Genomic DNA, 17420 nt, shown 5'->3' on the forward strand with positions numbered 1-17420 from the left:
AGCTTTAGCTTTCCAGTCCTTCCATTAGGAACTTCTTTAAGTTTTCTTCTACCCTGTCTCCTAAATCTAAGGTTTTCCTAATGATTCTCTACTCTTTTCTTGGTAATCTCACATACCTCTGTGCAAATAACACCATTAACTCAAGCCTCTGATTTTGAACTTTCTGCTGTCTCCAAATCACCCAAATGTCCTGCTAGGGCCTCAAATGGCATGAATTACATCACAAAATGTTGGGTTTCCAGGAGGAAATTATAATTTTTTTATTACTTAATTCAGTCTTGGTTTGAAATTATAATTGATGCCAGAGTTTATAAAATTCAACAGTTAGGTAATGAGATTATTGATACAGGTGCTTTGGGATGACTAAACATTCAGCTAGCCATTTTATCTGGTGTGATGAGAGATAATGTTAGTTAATATTTAGATACTAATTACCTAGCAGTTAAAATAAATCTGTACTTACTTTGTATCTTATAATCATAAAGCTGAATTTTTGTCTGTCTTTTTACTAAAGTGTAAATAATCTTCCCTGAAAGACTGAAAATCATACTCTTCATTTGTACCTTTGAGATGATGAATATTTGTTAAGATGTTTATTAAAGCAAAAAGTGTTTCTTCACTTCTGGTTGTAAAATGACTGGAGAGGTTGTTTTTAGTTTACCAGACCTGTGCAAATTAATTCCTCTCTAGGGTCATGAGTTCTCACACTTGACCTTTCTTTAGAATCATCTGATATCCTACGCCAAGAAATTCTGATTTAATTGTACCACAGTAAGAATAGGGCATTGGTATTTTCACAAGCACTCCATGTTATTCCAACATGCTTCCAAGGTTGAGAATCATTGCTCAGAGAGGGTTGCTCGATAAATATGGGACACCCAGATAAATTTTAATTTTTAGTAACTAAACATTTTTAGTATGTTTTATACTAAAAAATGAATTCACTGTTTATCGAAAATTCAATTTTAACTGGGCATCCTATGTTTTTATTTGCTAAACTTGTCAACCTTATCGTTTCTCTGAGTTCATCCCTGTGATTTCATAGGAAATGAGAGATATTACATTCCTGAATCAGAAAGCATCAAGACTTTCACCTTGTCTTTCTTTTTTCAGTCCTGTTTACAATAAATCTTATACCTCCAAAAGTTTATTTCTTTAAAAAGGAGGCACTGCAAATTCAGCCAGGAGGCCAATCTTTTTCTCTAGAAGGTACCCACATTCTCCCTTTTGTGTGTTTCCTGGGTGGTTCCCTCCAGCAAAGGAAGGTCAAGTCTCTCTCAGGCTTCAGAGCTCTGGAGAAAGTTTCCTGCTTTTAAAGGTTCATGTGATCAGGCTGTGCCTACCCAGATAATCTTAAATAGTCTCCCTATTTGGGTTAGTCACTTTTATTACATCAGTAAAGTCCCTTTTCTATATACTGTAACATTTTTACAGGATCCAGAGATTAGGATGTGGACATTTTGGGGGAGCCATTCTGCCTACAACAGTTGTTGTGGGTGTCATTTATACTTCTCTCTTCTATCAGATTCTCTGTCTCACCACTTTGTTACAGAATACATCCTCCAATTGCTTCCTGAGAAAGGATGCATAAAGATACTGTTTACTCCTTGGTATTTGAAAATGTCTTTTCTAACCTCATACTTTATCAATTTCAAAATCTGAAATCATTTTTCTCAGAAATTATCTTTCATTTATGTTTCTGTTGAGAATCCAATGCCATTATAAATGCCATTCATAAATTCTAAGTCTTTATAAATCATTTCTTAATGTTTCCTCCCTGAAAGCTATTAAGATCTCTCTGACTCATGTGGTTTTAAATTTCACAATAACATACTTTGGTATAGATAATTTTTATCCATTGAGCTGAGAGCTCATGTGCTTCTGTCCTTTAGTTCTGAGAACTGTTGTCCTGGTTTTCTTTGGTAATTATGTTTCTTCTATTTGCTCTACTAGCTGTTAGATATTCCACCTTTCCTTGCCTAATTGCCCTGGCTAGTGCCTCCAGTATAATGTTGAATAGAAGTAGCTACAGTTAAATAAATAAGGTTTAATTTTCTCCCTACAAAAAAAAAAAAAAAAAAAAAAGAAGAAGTAGCTACAATTGACATCCTTGTTTTATTCCTGATCTTAGGTGAAAATGTTCATTCCTTCAGGATTAAGTATGAAGTTAATTATGGAGTTTTTCATAGAGGCTCTTTATTAGGTTGAGGAAGTTTCCTTTTATTCTTAGTTGAAGTGTTTATATCAAGAAAGGGTGTTAGATTTTGTCAACTGCTTTTTCTTCATCTATTGAGATGATCATGTGTTTTTTGTCCTTTAGTCTATTAAAGTGGTGTGTACATTGATTAATTTTGTATGTTACACCAACCTTGCATTCCTGAGATAAATCCTACTTCGTCATGTTGTATCATTTTTTTTTTAATGTTGCTGGATTTGGCTTGCTAGTATTTTGTTGAAGATTTTTTATGCTAATATGCATAAGGTGTATTGGTCTGTATTTTTCTTGTGATGTCTTTCATTTTGTTTTTTATTTCCTTGGATTTTCAGATAGGAGGTCACTGCATATAGCCCTAATCTTAGGACAAGATTCCAAATAAGTCACCTTTGGCGAATAAAAATTTCTATATCTAGCAGAGAAACAAAGCTGTACATTCGTTTGAGGTTCTCTCCTAGCTTCCTTCCCTCTCCTCAAGCCGACTAATAAAACTTGCTTTTCATATTCCAAATCTTACTTATAGTCTTTTGATCATCTGAGGCACCTGCAAGTGAACATTTACTGCAGGCTGCCCCCTCACTCCCTAAATAAGCCCTTTTAATTTACCTCCAGTCATCAACTCACCTCCCAACTGTAATTTGTCAAGAGTAGTGTCACGTGCACTTCAGTGGTTAATCTCCTTGCACACCGGTGGAACTTCAGGCACAAGAAGGTCAGCAACGAAGGTAGTGATATTCGAAGGGAAAACTAAACCCAGGTAGTGTTGCCGGCTTAGAAAGTCCGAGGCTTGGAGATGGGTGGCTGGGACGCCTGCCTAAGATTTTAGCAGGGAACAGCCCCAGCAGTGGGCTTGGAGCTCTGAACTCCAGAAAAGGCCGAGAGAGGATAAGGGAGACCACGCGGATCATTTCTGTGGCTCTGGTAAGGGAATGACAAGGGAGAAAAACTTTCCCACGGTTCCTCCCGGCCCGCGGCGCTTGTCGGCCTGCGCGAGGTCAAAGCCCGGCGCCGCCCACGCGCGGCTCGGGTGGGAACCCACAGAGGTCGGGTGAGCAGGGCCGCGGGCGGTGGCGGGCGAGCGCCGGGGCGCCACGTCCGAGGCCGCGGGGTCGGGACTGCAGGCGCAGCTGGAGCGCTTTCCGCGGGGTTTGGCTCCTGTCGCTTCCCGTCTCGCCGAACCGGCATCGCAGCAGCCGGAGCCGTGGCGGGTCCTCAGAGGCTGGCTGAGCGCGGCCGGGAGCGCCGGGAGGGGGCGCGAAGCCGGCGGCTCCAGGACGCGGACACAGGTAAAGGCCGGCTGCTCGGAGTACGGCGGGGCGCGGCAGCGGCGGCGCCTCTCGAAGGGGCCCAGCCAAGGCCCGGCCCTGCCCAGACGCGGTAGCTTGTCCCCCACGTTGGCCCAAGCGGGGACGCGCCAAGGGGCTGGGCTAGGGCTGCCGCTGGCCTGGCCGCCTCTCGCCTGGGCCTCAGGTGACGCGGCGGCGGCTTAACTTTCTCACCTGAGGTTCTCCGAGCGGCCTCCGGGCGCGCCTGCTTGGAGGTTGAAATTATACGGGCTCGAAAAAGCTGAGCCCTAGCGGCGAGGCGCCGGAGGCGTGGCGGAGAAGGCCGGGGAGGGTGGGATGGGGTGGCTGCGAGGGGTCCTGTACTCAACACTCTCCAGGTCTGAGGTAGGTGACTGCGTCCTGTTTAATTTCGGAGCTTGTGTGGAGAGCCTGCACCCACCCCCTTCCGCGGACGGTTCCCTCTGCACTGATCCACTTTCCTTTGTCTGGTCCGTTTCAGTATCGACGTCGTAGTTGCTTTTCTTGCAGCCTTGGGTCCGGAGTGCACGACTTTATGGTAGGCAGAGGTCATAAGCTCTGAAATGCATCAGGGCGGAGGTGGTAGATGGTTCTTTGGTGAGAAATTACTAGTGCTGTTATGATCACTAACACGTATATACTGCCTGGTTTTTTTTTTTTTTTTCGAGATAGTGCTCATTATTTTCGTAGCATCTAATAGTTTTAAGTGCACCTGTGAGAGCGTTTATTAACTTCAAAGGAACATTATTCAGACAGGTTACTATTATCCCATTTTATAGACCAGACAGCTGAAGCACCTGGGAGGAAAAGTGATTATATCAAAACTAAGCAGTCAATCCTTGTGGAAGCTGTGATTAGAACTTGTCTGACTAGAGTTGTCCTTGATCCAGTTGAGTTCTTAGCCTCAAACAAAATTTAGCGCTCAAAGGCGGACAATGCTCCTTGTATTTTTATTTACTCATTAACTGCTAAAATCTTTCTTAAAAAATAGAGTGGAGCCGTGCGCGGTGACTCACGCCTGTAATCCCAGCACTTTGGGAGGCCGAGGCGCGTGGATCACGAGGTCAGCAATTCGAGACCAGCCTGACCAACACGGTGAAACCCCGTCTCTGCTAAAAATACAAAAATTAGCCAGGCATGGTGGTATGTGCGCCTGTAATCCCAGCTATGCAGGAAGCTGAGGCAGGAGAATTGCTTGAACCCAAGAAGGGGAGGTTGCAGTGAGCCGAGATCGCACCACTGCACTCCAGCCTGGGTGACAGAGCAACACTCTTGTCTCAAAACAAACAAACAAACAAACAAACAAAAAAAACAGAGTCAAATCCTTTCAGACTCTTGTTATAGTACCCCTAAAACATGATACTTGAAAGATCATGATCACTTCAGTTTCCAATGAATAGTAGTATCATTTGAGTAATAGACATAAGTAGAATTCCTTTGTCTTTTATCTGTCAAACTTTCATCTCCGGTATAAATGTAGTGCCACCGGCCCAAAGATACTCGGTGACAATAGCAGAGATATAAATATTTAATAATTGAGTAGAATCGAGGAGGCGAGCTGCTAAGGTTCCCCGGAATATTTGAACGGCAAGTTTTTTCTCATAAAGAATTGAAAATTTAGGAGAATAGTTATTTTAATTATTTATTTTAATGAAAATTATCTATTAATTGAGTTATACTTTATCTCTCTGGGACCATCAACAACTTACCAGTTTCCCTAGGGTTTGTTCTTAGTTTTGTCAGTGGTTCTTCTCATTTTTTATGTGTTTTGTTTTTCAAAGTGAAGATTTTGTCTTCTAAAATTGAAAAAAACAAGCTGTCTTGATAAAATAGACTTAATTAGCACTTTTTTGAGTGTGTCTGAGGACTGACACCAGCCTCTTTAATAAGCACTTCACACATGGAGCAGGAATTCTTCCAGGCAAGAATGCAATAAATTAATAATCATTTTAATATATTTCTGTAGTATTTTATGACGTGTCTACCTGAATAATAATGCTTTTTACTCTTACAATGTCTTTTCATCAAGGAGCATAAAGATTAAAAATTTCACTTAAATTTTGCCAACTACAAAGTAGAAGGGGACAGTGCACTTAGACTAAATTGTTGTTTTCATGGAATAAACACAGTTCCCTCTCCCTTATACCACCTCCATTTGATCATCTGAATAACGAAGGTTGTCTGTCCTTTCCTGCATAGGGATATTTGAGGAATTAATAAAGTAATATCTCAAAAGTAGTTTGGATTCCATGGAAGAAAGCAGCTTTGTTAACTTCAAAATGTGATTGTAGTGTCTTGAAACATTTTCCCTCTTTAAACATGCCATCATTTATTTTTTTAAAGATTGATCATTCCAAGTAGTCACCTAAGGAGGCTAAAAATTTACTCCAGTAGTGCTGCTGCCATTCATAATTATTTTCAAATTTTTGAAATTTCTAGTCAGTTTATAAGCAAAATAAAACATTTCATAACTTTCATAAACACTTGTTTTTGTTTGTATTTTTTAATCAAAAAATTCAGCTTGAGTATTTTCTTTGCTGAGTATTTTCTTTGCTAAATTTGGCAGAATGATTTCTGCATGGTTGTAAAACTCGGTTCTATCCTCAGGATTTTACCATTGTTAAGGATATTTAAAGGATTATCCTGATGGCTATGAAGAGCAGTTTCAAAAGGGCGGTTTCAAAAGGGCCGTTTAGGCCGGGTGCAGTCGTTCACACCTGTAATCCCTGCACTTTGGGAGGCTGAGGCAGATCACCTGAGGTCAGGAGTTTGAGACCAGCCTGGTTCACATGGTGAAACCCCGTCTCTTAAAAAGAAAAAAAAGAGGGGGGCAGTTTAAAACTATAGTTTAAAACAGTGACAGACATTATTAGAATAAGTTTGCAACCTTCCCAGAAGACTGCTCCGAAGGGGGCATGCTTACCTGTAGGCTGGAGTCCTGTGCACATGTGTACGTTTCCACATTGTTAAACGTTTTGAAAATGATAATCTCTATTGTAACCTATCAGTTATCTCTTTTCATCACATTGATTTCTTAGAAATTACATATTTTACTTACATATTTAATAGACTACATTAAGTACATGACATCATACTGGAACACTGTTAGATTGGGAGTGTATTTCATACAGAAGTTTGAATTTTACGTAAATTTCAATCTTTGCAACAATTTTGAATAATAAAATTTGACTCCATATTGAATGTTTTGAGTGTAATACAGCCAAGGCAAAATAGCCTCAAAATATACAATTGCTATTTTCAAAAAAAAAAAAAAAAAGTATTAACAAGGTGTGTGTGCAACAGACTTCCCTGGCTATCTACCAATGTCAAAAGAAAAAATTTCAACAAATTTAGTTTAAATATTGAATTGGCTTTTGTTAGCAATTCCAAAATTGGGTAGCATCTCATTCCATAAAATACAATGCCGTGCCCAGGCATGGCAGAATAGTTGGTTTTTGTAACATGGGAACAAAGAAACAGAGTAATTCTAAAAAGCCTGTTGGTTAACATCAGATTGCTTAAGGTTACTTTTCTTTTAGGTGTTCAAGTAGAAGGGACTACTTCTCATGCCAGCTCAGGTTACTAGGCCCTTTCGTGTTGGTTGCAGCAAAGCCCCTGTTTTCAAGAAAAATTGGTTCGTTTGTTCTTTAACTTCCTTAAAGTTTCAGTTTGATTATGTGGCACTGAGTGTGAGTGACTCCCCTTTGGTTTCAATATCCTCTTGTAAATTTTATTTAAGAATTCGGTCCTTTCAGTAAGCTTTCACCTAAGTGAGAGTGTGACCAAAACTTAGGGCATTGGTCAGTTAACTATCATTCTGGGTTTTCAGTCTCAACATGTCATTAATAGGTTAGGTGTCCTCATTATCATAGGTTTCTTTGAGTTTTTATCATATCAGCTGGAGAGAGATTGCATTCAGCAAATTGCTGCATGCAGTCATTTAAAACTTTTGAGAGAATGCAGCACACTAGGGAGACTACTATGACTATCAGAAGGATAATACCAAGAGTTTGGAATGTGCTCCTTAATCAAAGTTCCTGGGAACCAAACCAGCTAAAGTTGAACAGATCAAAGAATGAGGCAGACAAAGAATCCACCCATTTTAACCAAGTAGACTGTTCTTTAATTTTTTTTTTTACAATTGAGTCTCTACAATACCAGAATGTATCCATGTGCAACAATAAGTGTTATCAACTGCAAAGACTCCTCCCTGTTTGACAAGTAGAAATCTAGAGCAATTCTATTAATATCTAGTATAACTTTTACAAGAGAATTCAGAGAAGTCTTGTGCAACTATAGCATTGCAGTAGAATAGTCTATAGAGGCTATTGTGAGGGATAAATTCTAATCATTACTTCATTTGTATTATTTTAAGCCATATAGGAAAAGGGACCTAACAAAGCCCATCCAAAAGGGTTAATGCCTCTTGGCAGTGTTCTCTTTAACCTATGCCATAAGTTAAGAGGAGTGAGCCAGTGCTCCACTTCTGAGTGATTATGGAGTGACAAGTTACCATTAAGATTTTTAGCCCACATTGGCCCTTCATCCTCTACCTGTCAAGGCCTGAGGTTGCCTGTGTATGAGCTTGGCCACAGAATTATCCACAAATAATGATATACCCTGTGGGTACACATAAGGGCCGCTTTCCAGTTCTGTTGTTCATGGATATATTGCTTGGAATGGTGGATTTAGCAGTTTCTAGCCAAGAATCTGAAGCAGAGTTTACAGGTTAAAAGAACTGTAATATGCTTGCCCATAAGTCAGTTCTTAAGAAACTCTATTCAGGCTTTTGGTACAATCTTGTCTTATGACACACTCGTTTGGACTTGGTTCTTGTATCCCATTACTAGATTAAAGTAAAACAGGAAGATAGAACAAGTGGGCCTAGATATCTGACTCTGTAACAGGGACAAGTAGTACAATTTGAACAAGCAGTTGTATTAGGGGTGTTGCTAAATTAGCCACTAAGTGGACTAAAATATCTTTTAAGTTATATAAAGATTTGAGTTTGGCAGGACAGATCCAACATTCTGTGAAGTTACTTACAGAAGCAACTGATTGTGAAATTCTAATTACAGTATTATCTTGCTAAGTGGAAAAGGCATATGTAAGGAAAAATTAAGAGGGATAAGAGTCTTATCATGATGGAGGATCTTGTTCTGATGTCTTGGGAAAAGCTGTTCACAGTGTGAAGTCATCAACTTCTCATCCTAGTTAACCTGATTTTTTAAGGTCTCTGGCTTAAGAAGAAGAGCAAGTGGTATCAGGAAGTGGTCTTTTATGAGGGAGATGTGAACCCAGGGGTCAACACTTTTGAGTTTAGCTGCAATGCCTGTAGTCGTGAGTGCTTTCCAGTGGGATTCAAGAGCAGTCTTTCTTTGATGACATTTCCAGAACACTCAGTCACCTTTTTGGATCTGTGTCTTGAAAGTCTGCCTTTACCTCTTGGTGATAACTTTTAGCATAGTGAATTAAGAATGTACATTATTGGGTCATTTCAACATGGGTCGATTAGGGGTCTACATTTGGTGTAATATCCAAAGATATAGAGTAACCAGCAATGATTTCATAAGAAGTTAACTTGTGTTTTCCAGCAGTGGTGCTCTGAAGAGTCATAAGAGCCAGAGATAGAATTTTAGGCCAAAGAAGGTTACTGGTTTCAGAGAAGTTGGAAATTCTGAGTTTAAGTATCCCATTAGTTTTATCAGCCTTACCAGAGGACTGCGTGGGTAAGGACAATGATAATACCAGACTGTTTGTAAAAATTTAAGTAGTACATGAATTACTGTCCAGTAAAAGGAGTGGCTCAGTTACATGAAATGGCATTCAGTATACCCCAGGTGCGAAGTACTACTTTTGGCAGTTTCGTTTTACAGTAAGGGCATTGTCAGCCTTTTGACATGGGAATGCCTGAACCCATTCAGAGAACATACAGACTGTAACAGGTACATGCAAACTATTACAAGTACATGCTTGGTGGGAGTTGGATGAATTCTAATTGTACATGTTCAAGTGGGCCTAATGGTTGGAGTGAGGGGTGGTCATTCCAGGGGAACATAAATTGACTTTCTTGGATTATGAATTTGACAGGTTAAATATTGATTTTAAATAGCTTTTAAATTACTTTGTAACAATTTTCCCACCAATATTTTTTGATCATTTGATCTATCTTGTCAGTATCATTATGGATAAGGCAATGTAAGAAGCATAACAAATATCCCTTAAGTGACTCTTGGAGTACCAAGTGGCTGTCTTGGCCTTCCCAGAACTTGAAACAGAAATTACAAGAACATCCTTCTCATTCTCAAAATTCTTTTTAATTTTTAGGGGCCTTTTTTTTCTCCATAACTAACAGCACATGGGTGTAAGCAGGCAAAGTTAAGAAGCAGGGAGCATGCCTTACTGTTTCCAGCTGTTGGATTTAGATAATAGACCTCACAGAGTTGGGTAACGTTTTTGGCATGAAAATCAATTGGAGCACTTACCTGGTATTCAGCCTCAGTTCTCTTTGTTAGAGCCTCTGGTTTTGTAACAGCAATCTCTTTGGGCATCAGCATCCAGCAAGGAGCTTATCAACTTGTGGACCACTTTTTATTGATATGCCTTTGCTTCCAAAGTGTTTCAAAATCACGAACCACTCCAAAGGCATAGTGACTGTCAGTGTAAATGCTGACAGACTGATTTTTATATAAAATGCAGGCACAGGTAAGTGTGGGAGTATTCCCCAATGCCTGCTTTAGTATACAAAAAGGATTAAAGGTTTTGAATCATTGGGCAATTCTAAAGCAGGGAACTGGGGGTCGTTGTACTACCCTTTTTCATTCTGCAAAGAGTGCCTCATTTCCCCCTGACCCCCTACAAGGAATGGGTTTAGGAACTGAATTTTTAGTAAGTTCATTAAGTTGGAATGCTAAGAGTAAAACTTTAGGAACCTGTAGATGGCAATATCCAACCAACTCTAACATATTAAGTTGCCTCTTAGTTCTGGACTTGGGAAACTCATGGATAATCATAAGTTTATTAGGAGACCTGGATACCAGCAGCACTTAGATCATGTCTTGAATAGTAAACAGTATCTGACAATAACCGTAATTTTTCTGTGTAGACCTTACATCCTTTCTCTGTTAACTGTTAATAAGTAGATGAAATACTGTTAGGAGTATAATACACCTTCAGTGTATAAACAAAGAGTCCTCCACATATTGCAGGAGACTTGAGCCTCTAGGATACTGGAGGGTGACTTGATGGAGCACTTGAGAGAAGTAGGAGGGGGCTTCAGTGAACCCCTGAGGCATGACTGTCCAGGTACATTGTTGATTACTGTAGGTGAAAGCAAATAGATATTAACTATCATGGTCAGTTGAAATGTTAAAGAAGGCTGAACATAGTTCTACCACTGTGAACTGTTTAGAATATGGGGGATCTGGGACAAAAAAGTATTTGGGTTTGGAACCATTGGGAAATGAAAAATAATTATCCTGGTAATGATTCTTAGATCCTGAATAAATTGCTATCTTTGCCTGTTAAGTTTTTGTCCCTACTATACAACAAACGATACAAAAAATAGAATCATATTAACCAAAACCAAATATCCTTGATACAGTATACATTAACCATTTAATTAACAAAGTTCTTATTTTCTTTTACAGATACAAATTTTATTCAAATTCCCAGCCAAAGTAGAAACTACCCAATAACATTTAAACGGGAATCATTTTACATATTTCTTGAATGCATATGCCATTTTTGTTGTCATATTTTTGTAAAGAGCCTTTTAGTTTCACTGTACTTTTATTTTTAATTGACATATTTTTGACACATACTAATTGTGCGTATTTGGGGGGTACAGTGTGATGTTCTGATGCATGAATACGTTGTATAATGATTAAATCAAGGTATTTATTACCTCAAAGATTTGTCATTTCTTTATTGTGAGAACATTCAAAATTCTCTTTTCTTGGTATTTTGAAATATATACAATATAGTATTGTTAATTATAGTCACTTTGCTATGCAGTAGATCAGCAAAACTTATTCCTCCTACATAACTGCAACTTTGTACCTATTGACCAATCTCTCTCCTTCCTCCTTTCCCTTTTCCTTTTCCCTTTTCCCTCTCTCCCTGTTTCTACTCCCCAGATTCTGGTGACTGCTGTTCTCCTCTTTACTTCTATGACATCAACTTTTTTAGGTTGCACATATGAGTGAGATTATGCAGATTTTGTCTTTCTGTGCCTGGCTTATTTCACTTAATATAATGTCCTCCAGATTCATCCATGTTGCCACAAATGACAGGACTTCATCCCTTTTTTTTTTCACTGAATGGTGTCCCATTGTGTATACATACCACATTTTCTTTATCCATTCATTCTTTGGTGGACACTTAGATTGATTCTGTATCTTGGATATTGTGAATAGCACTGTAATAAACATGGGAGTGCTGATGTCTCTTCAGCATACTGATTTCATTTCCTTTGAATATATACCCAGTAGTGGGATTGCTGGATCATGTTGTAGTTCATTTTTAATTTTTTGAGGAACCTCCATACTGTCTTCAATAATGGCTGGACTAATTTGCATTCCTACCAACAGTATATAAGAATTCCCCTTTCTTCATATACACTCCAGCTTTGTTATTTCTTTGTCTTTTTGATAATAGCCATTCTAACTGGGGTGAGATGATATCTCACAATAGTTTTAATTTACATTTATATTTTCCAAAGGGTTAGTGATCGTTGAGCATTTTATCATATACCTGTTGGCCATTTATATGTCTTCTTTTGACATCTATTCAGGTCTTTTGCTCATTTTTGATCAGATTATTATTATTTTGCCATTGAGTTAAGTTCCTTATATCTCCTGGATATTAACTCAGATGCATAGTTTGCAAATATTTTTCCCATTCTATAGGTTTTTTTTTTTTTACTGTGTTCTTTGCTGTGCAGAAACTTTGTAGTTAAATATAATCCTGCTTGTCTATTTTTGTTTCTGTTGCTTGTGTTTTTGATTTCTTATCCAAAAAATTGTTACTCAGACCAAGGTCATAAAGCATTTCCCTCACATTTTCTTTGGGTAGTTTTTTTAAATTATACTTTTAGTTGTGGTGTACGTGTGCAGAATGTGCAGGTTTGTTACACAGGTATACATGTGCCATGGTCGTTTCCTGCACCCATCAACCCCTTATCTACATTAGGTATTTCCCTTAATACTATCCCTCCCTCAACCCCTATCCCCTGCATGTGCCTTTATAGTAGTGTGATTTAAAATCCTTTGGGTCTATACCCAGTAATGGGATTGCTGGGTCAAATGGTATTTCTATTTCCAGATCCTTGAGGAATCGCCACACTGTCTTCCACAATGGTTGAACTAATTTACACTCCCACCAACAGAGTAAAAGCGTTCCTATTTCTCTACATTCTCTCCAGCCTCTGTTTTGTGACTTTTTGATGATCGCTATTCTAACTGGTGTGACATGGTATCCCATTGTGGTTTTGACTGCATTTCTCTAATAACAAGTGATGATGTGCATTTTTTCATATGTCTGTTGGCTGCATAAATGTCCTCTTTTGAAAAGTGTCTGTTCATATCCTTCTCCTACTTTTCGATCGGGTTTGTTTTTTTCTTGTAAATTTGTCTAAGTTCTTTGTAGATTCTGGATATTAGCCTTTTATCAGATGGATAGATTGCAAAATTTTTCTCCCATTCTGTAGGTTGCCTGTTCACTCTGATGATAGTTTCTTTTGCTGTGCAGAAGCTCTTTAGTTTAATTAGATCCTACTTGTCTATGTTGGCTTTTGTTGCCATTGCTTTTGGTGTTTTAGTCATGAAGTCTTTGTCCATGCCTGTGTCCTGAGTGGTATTGCCTAGGTTTCCTCCTAGGGTTTTCATGGTTTTAGGTCTTATATTTTAGTCTTTAATCCATCTTGAGTTAATTTTTGTATAAGGTATAAGGAAGGGGTTCAGTTTCAGCTTTCAGCTAGCCAGTTTTCCCAACACCATTTATTAAATAGGGAATCTTTTCCCCATTGCTCATTTTTGTCATGTTTGTCAAAGATCAGATGGTTGTAGATATGTGGTGTTATTTCTGTGACCTCTGTTCTGTTCCATTGGTCTGTATATCTCTGTTGGCACCAGTACCATGCTGTTTTTATTACTATAGCCTTGTAGTATAGTTTGAAGTCAGGTAGCATGATGTCTCCAGTTTTGTTCTTTTTGTTTAGGATTGTCTTGGCTATGCGGGCTCTTTTTTAGTTCCATATGAAATTTAAAGTAGTTTTTTCCAATTCTGTGAAGAAAGTCAATGGTAGCTTGATGGGAATAGCATTGGATCTGTAAATTACTTTGGGCAGTATGGCCATTTTCATGATATTGATTCTTCCTATCCATGAACATGGAATGTTTTTCCATTTGTTTGTGTACTCTCTTATTTCCTTTAGCCGTGGTTCATAGTTCTCCTTGAAGAGGTCCTTCACATCCCTTGTAAGTTGTATTCCTAGGTATTTTATTCTCTTTGTAGCAGTTGTGAATGGGCATTCACTCATGATTTGGCTCACTTTCTGTTATTGGTGTATAGGAATGCTTGCAGTTTTTGCATTTTGATTTTGTATGCTGAGACTATGCTGAAGTTGCTTATCAGCTTTAGGAGATTTTGGGCTGAGATGATGGGGTTCTCTAAATATACCATCAAGCCATCTGCAAAAAAGAGATACTTTGATTTTATCTTTTTTGATTTGAATACCCTTTATTTATTTATCTTACCTGATTGTCCTGGTCAGAACTTTCAGTACTATGTTGAATAGGAGTGGTGATAGAGGGCATCCTTGTTTTGTGCTGGTTTTCAAATGGAATGCTTCCAGTTTTTGCCCATTCAGTATGATACTGGCTGTAGGTTTGTTGTAAATAGCTCTTATTATTTTAAGATACCGTCCATCAATACCTAGTTTATTGAGTGTTTTTAGCATGAAGGGCTGTTGAATTTTGTCAAAGGCCTATTTTGCATTTATTGAGATAAACATGTGGTTTTTGTCATTGGTTCTGTTTATGTGATGGATTACACTTATTGATTTGCATATGTTGAACCAGCCTTGCATTCCAGGGATGAAGCCAACTTGCTTGTGGTGGACAAGATTTTTAATGAGCTGCTGTGTTTGGTTTGCCAGTATTTTATTGAGGATTTTTGCATTAATGTTCATCAGGGATATTGGCCTAAAATTTTCTTTTTTTGTTGTGTCTCTGCCAGGTTTTAGTGTCAGGATGATGCTGGCCTCATAAAATGAGTTAGGGTTCCCTCTTTTTCTGTTTTTTTGGAACAGTTTCAGAAGGAATGGTACCAGCTCCTCTTTGTACCTCTAGTAGAATTCGGCTGTGAATCCATCTAGTCCTGGACTTTTTTTGGTTGGTAGGCTATTAATTACTCCCTCAATTTCAGATCTTGTTATTGGTCTATTCAGGGATTTGACTTTTTCTTAGTTTATTCTTGGGAGGGTATATGTGTCCAGGAATTTATCCATTTCTTCTAGATGTTCTAGTTTATTTGTGTAGAGGTGTTTATAGTATTCTCTGATGGTAGTTTGTATTTTTATAGGATTGGTGGATATACCCCCTTTATAATTTTTTTATTGCGTCTATTCGATTCTGCTCTCTTTTCTTCTTGATTAATCTGGCTAGCGGTCTATCTATTTTGTTGATCTTTTCAACAAATCATGGGTTTTTTTTTTTTTTTTTTGAAGCATTTTTCCTGACTCTATCTTCTTCAGTTCTGCTCTGATCTTAGTTATTTCTTGTCTTCTGCCAGCTTTTGAATTTGTTTGTTCTAGCTTCTCTAGTTCTTTTAATTGTCATGTTAGGGTGTCAGTTTTAAATCTTTCCTACTTTCTCTTGTGGGCATTTAGTGCTATAAATTTCCCTACATACTGCTTTAGATATGTCTCAGAGATTTCGTTGTGTTGTGTCTTTGTTCTCATTGGTTTCAAGGAACATCTTTATTTCTGCCTTAATTTCATTATTTACCCAGTAGTCATTCAGAAGCAGGTTGTTCAGTTTCCATGTAGCTGTGCAGTTTTGAGTGAGTTTCTTAATCCTGAGTTCTAATTTGTTATGATTTCCATTGTTTTGCATTTGCCATGTGGTCAATTTATAGTAGATATGATGTGGTGCTGAGAAGAATATATATTCTGTTGATTTGGGGTAGATAGTTCTGTAGATGTCTATGAGGTCCACTTAGTCCAGATCTGAGTTCAAGTCCTGGATATCCTTGTTAATTTTCTGTCTTGTTGATCTGTCTAATATTGACAGTGGAGTGTTAAAGTCTCCCACTATTATTGTGTGGGAATCCAAGTCTCTTTATGGGTCTTTAAGAACTTGCTTTATGAATCTGGGTGCTTCTGTATTTGGTACGTACATATTTAGGATAGTTAGCACGTCTTGTTGCATTGATCCTTTTACCATTACGTAATGCCCTTCTTTGTCTCTTTTGGTCTTTGTTGGTTTAAAAGTCTGTTTTATCAGAGACTAGGATTACAACCCCTGCTTTTTTTTTTTTTTTTGCTTTCCATTTGCTTGATAAATCTTCCTCCATCCCTTTATTTTGAGCCTATATGTGTCTTTGCACTTGAGATAGGTCTCATGAATACAGCACACTGATGAGTCTTGACTCTTTATCCAACTTTCCAGTCTGTGTGTTTTAATTGGGGCATTTAGCCCGTTTACATTTGAGGTTGATATTGTTATGTGTGATTTGATCCTGTTATTATGATGCTAGTTGGTTATTTTGCTGGTCAGTTGATGCAGTTTCTTCTTAGCCTTGATGGTCTTTACAATTTGGTATGTTTCTACAGTGGCTGGTACTGGTTGTTCCTTTCCATGTTTAGTGCTTCCTTCAGGAGCTCTGGTCAGGCAGGCCTGGTGGTGACAAAATCTCTCATCATTTGCTTGTCTGTAAAGAACTTTATTTTTCCTTTGCTTATGAAGCTTAGTTTGGCTGTATTTGAAATTCTGGGTTGAAAATTCTTTTCTTTAAAGATGTTGAATATTGGCCCCCACTCTCTTCTGGCTTGTAGGATTTCGGCTGAGAGACCCACCGTGAGTCTGATGGGCCTCCCTTTGTGGGTAACCCAACCTTTCTCTCTGGCTGCCCTTAACAGTTTTTCCTTCAGTTAAATCTTGGTGAATCTAATGATTATGTTTCTTGGGGTTGCTCTTCTTGAGGAATATCTTTGTGGAGTTCTCTGTATTTCCTTAATTTGAATGTTGGCCTACCTTGCCAGGTTGGGGAAATTCTCCTGAATAATATCCTGAAGAGTGGTTTCCAACTGGGTTCCATCCTCCCCATCACTTTGGGGTATACCAATCAAATATAGATTTGGTTTTTTTTCACATAGTCCCATATTTCTTGGAGGCTTTGTTCATTTCTTTTCACTTTTATGTTTCTAATCTTGTCTTGCTTTATTTCATTGAGTTGATCTTCAATCTCTGATATCCTTTTTCTGTTTGATCGATTTGGATATTGATACTTGTTTATTCTTCACAAAGTTTTCATGCTGTGTTTTTCATCTCCATCATCATTTATGTTCTTCTCTAAAGAGCTGGTTATTCTAGTTACCAATTCATCTAACCTTTTTTCCACATTGTTGGTTTCCTTGCATTGAGTTCAAACATGCTGTTTTAGCTCAAAGGAGTTTGTTATTACCCACCTTCTGATGCTTACTTCTGTTAATTTGTCAGACTCATTCTCCGTCCAATTTTGTTGCCTTGCAGGTGAGAAGTTGTGATCCTTTGGAGGAGAAGAGGCATTCTGGTTTTTGCAGTTTTCAGTCTTTTTGTGTCCGTTTCTCCCCATCTTTGTGGATTTATCCACCTTTGTTCTATGGTGTTGTTACTATTTCTTTCTGTTAGTTTTCTTTC

At 38.3% G+C, this 17420-nt stretch overlaps 1 protein-coding gene across 4 annotated transcripts in view; it reads left to right on the top strand.

Moving 5' to 3' along the window:
* Nucleotides 1–2930: 2930 nt before the first annotated feature.
* RNF180 (ring finger protein 180) overlaps nt 2931–17420 on the top strand; it is a 220146-nt gene continuing 205656 nt past the window's right edge. Inside the window, exon 1 of one of the 4 annotated variants that reach the window (XM_012462284.3) lies at nt 2931–3136. The gene's annotated coding sequence lies outside the window, so the exon portion shown is untranslated. Of the gene's footprint in view, nt 3137–3390; nt 3502–3856; nt 3886–17420 lie in introns of those variants that run through there. The other 3 variants (XM_012462286.3, XM_012462283.2, XM_012462285.3) reach the window with 3 other exon arrangements.

This window comes from Aotus nancymaae, unplaced genomic scaffold (assembly GCF_030222135.1).
Source record: "Aotus nancymaae isolate 86718 unplaced genomic scaffold, 86718_ANA_hifiasm-v0.15.2.pri h1tg000014l, whole genome shotgun sequence".
NCBI classification, from domain to species: Eukaryota; Metazoa; Chordata; class Mammalia; order Primates; family Aotidae; genus Aotus; species Aotus nancymaae.